This window comes from Acipenser ruthenus, unplaced genomic scaffold (assembly GCF_902713425.1).
Source record: "Acipenser ruthenus unplaced genomic scaffold, fAciRut3.2 maternal haplotype, whole genome shotgun sequence".
Taxonomy (NCBI): domain Eukaryota; kingdom Metazoa; phylum Chordata; class Actinopteri; order Acipenseriformes; family Acipenseridae; genus Acipenser; species Acipenser ruthenus.
In genome coordinates this window covers 225,329-228,629 of record NW_026708822.1, presented here as the reverse complement: position 1 = coordinate 228,629, position 3,301 = coordinate 225,329, and positions in this window count along the sequence as shown.

Genomic DNA, 3,301 nt, shown 5'->3' with positions numbered 1-3,301 from the left:
CACTGCCCAGCCAACCAGCTGGCCCCTCAGCAGGTGCAGCAGGGGCTCTATGGCCAGTGAATAAAGCATTCCAGACAGGGAGCAGCCCTGCCTAATACCCCTGCACACTGGGAAGGGCTGACTCAGCCCATTGTTAATCTTTAAAATGCTAAAAACATTCCAATATAAAAGCTGGATATAAGAAATAAAAACAGGGCCAAACCCGAAGGCTTCCAGGGTTTTAAAAAGGTATGTGTGGTCGACCCTGTCAAACGCTTTCTCCTGATCTAAAGAAACCAGCCCAACATTCAAATCACATGTCTTAGCCATTGATAAAAAGTCTCGAATTAAAAACAAATTATCAAAAATGGAACGTCCCGGTATGCAGTAAGTTTGGTCCGTGTGTATTACAGCTCCTATACACATTTTTAGTCTATTGGCCAGACATTTTGAAATAATTTTAAAATCAGAACATAAAAGTGAAACAGGTCTCCAGTTTTTGAGTAAACACAGGTCTCCTTTCTTGGGCAGTAGTGTGATTACTGCCCGCCTGCAGCTGAGGGGCAGTTCTTTATCTCGGAGGCTCTCTCCCAGCACCTGCAAAAAGTCCTCACCAATCACAGTCCAGAAACTTTTAAAAAATTCAGTGGGCAGTCCATCAATGCCAGGAGCTTTTCCATTTGAAAGCTGTGTAACAGCAGTGGTCAGCTCCTGGTATGTTAGTGGCTTGTCTAATTGGTTCTGTTCTTCCTCGCTCAGGGTGGGCAAATCCTGGAGCAGCAGGTCTGTATCCTTCTGCTCACAAGGCTCTTTGCTGTATAGTTCAGAATAGAATTTTACTGCCTCCCTGCTGATCTCCTCCCGGCTGTACAGCTCCCTGCCGCAAAGCGTCCGGACGCAGTGCATCTTCCGGCTGTCTGCTCTCCTCCTCTCCAAGCCAAAAAAGAAACTGGAGGGGGTGTCCATGTCTTTAAGCCCCATGAAGCGAGAGCGCACCAGCGCCCCCTTCACTCTTTCCTTCAGCAGGCTGCCCAGCATGTGTTTCTGCTCCCTCAGCGTTTGCAGGGTCTGCTCCTGGTGATCTGTGTCCAGGCTGCTCTCTAACTGGAGAATTTTCAACTCCAGCTCTCTCACTGCTGCGTTCAGTGACCCGGTTGAATTGAGTGTGTACTGCTGGCAAAAGATTTTAATCTGCGTTTTGCCAATGTCCCACCACTGCCTAATATTTTTATAATTTGTTTTTTCTTTTTTCCAAATGTTCCAAAAATCATTAAATTGTTTTACAAAAAGTGTGTCCTGTAATAGCTTTAAATTAAAATGCCAGTAGGAGGTGCTGTGAGAGTCAGTGGTGAGTATTACTGTAACTAACAGGCAGTGGTGGTCAGAGAGGCTACTGGGGATGATATTGGCTTTAATGAATTTATTCAAATGAGTGTGTGTTGTGTAGAAGCGGTCTAACCTGGCTCTATATATTTGTTGTGCGCGACAATGAGACCAGGTGTACTGTCTTGCATTGGGGTGCAGACACCTCGAGACATCAACCAGGCCACTGAACTGAAAAACTGCAGCTAATTCACTTGAGGATTGGGGATTGGGTTCCTCATTATTTCTATCCATTGTAAAATCAATAGTGCAGTTAAAATCTCCTCCCACCACCACCACATCATCATTATCAATATTTAAAAGAGCTTGCTTTAATTTATTAAAAATTAAAATGCGTTCCCTTCCTTTATTTGGTGCATAAATATTAATAAAAACAAATACAGTACCACCCAACCTTGCTCTCACTTTTAATAACCTCCCCTTTTCAATTTCTTCAATATCTAAAATTGTTGCTCCTAGGCTGGGCTTAAATAAAATTGCCACTCCTGCACTGGTGCTTGAGCCGTGGCTCAGCACACACGGCCCCCTCCACTCTGCCAGCCACGCCGCCTCATTCTCCCTGTCTGAGTGCGTCTCCTGCAGCAGAGCGACCCCCGCCCGCTTCTGCTCTAAAAACTCACACAGCTGCGCTCTTTTAAAAGACTGTCTGCAGCCATTCACGTTAAAAGAAATAAAAACGCACTTTTCCATAGCGGCTAAAAAAAATAAAACTGACAGAGTAAAACAAGCAACAATAAAAAAATTCTTAAAAGAAGTATCCATTTTTAAAATTATTGTTTGGCAACATTAGCGATCTTTTTCTTAATTATTTGAACATATTTTTTAAGACGGTACCTTTTTTGCTGGTCGAACTCATCTAATGTTGCCTTTCGTGTGACGATGTGTGCTGAGTGGAGGAATAATCGCAGATCTGGGAAGAAGTTTTCAATTTCAACCCCCCTTTTCCCTTTTGTACTCTCCATAAACTGTTTAAATTCATCTAGGGTATAGATTTTTTTCCCCCTGTTAACGGGTTGGCTATCGGGGATGTCAGAGATAAGCGAGGAGTCAGAGATAAGCGAGGAGTCAGAGAGCTCGCCCTCCATTTCCTCTGCTCCGTCCTCGCTGTCTGCTCCGCCGTCCACGGCTGCCAGCTCCCCCGCGCCGCTCTCCTCTCCTCCTCCCAGCACAGCCACAGCCGTCACCGCTGCCTCTGCCTCCGCTTGCTGGGGTTCAGAGAGAGAAGAGCGCTGCACCGCGCCGGGTTGTAAGCCCGTCGCCGTGCCGCTCCCCTCTCCCTCCATATCAGGAGGGACAGACCCCCCTGCCTGAGACTGCAGGCTCCCCTCCAGCACAGGCTCGGGGCTCTGCTCCGTCCCCCGCTCGCTGTTAGGCAGATCTGCAACTTCTTTGTTTTTTTGTTTTTTAAGTCTTTTTTTAGCTACCATCACAAAACCCTCATCATTTTCGGTAGTTTTATTTTGTGCCGGACCGTGGCTGAGTCTCTTCAGCCTCGGCTGTGGTGTGGGCGGCTTCATCCCGATCGGCGGCTCTCTGGTCTCTGCAGACTCCGGCTGGCGCTGCGATGGGGGAGCAGCCTCATCCTCCCGCTCACCCCCAACATCCCCAGCCTCCTCCCTGCCATCAGTACCCTGCTCCTGCCTTTCCTCATTTTTGTTTTTTCTCGGGCAGGCTCTCCTCTGGTGTCCCTGTTCCCCACAGTTAAAACACCGCATTGTATCCGAGCTGACAAACACTACGCAGCCCGTCCCTTCCACACTGAAGCTCCAAGCAACATCAATCACATCCCCCGGGTTATTCAGCAGCAAAAACGCCTGTCTCCGAAAAGACAGGACGTGCTTAACACTTGTATTTCTGCACCCTAATGGTATATTTTTAATTGGGGACACCAGTTTGCCATATCGGGCAAGTTCATTTGCCAAGGTCTCGTTTTTTAAAA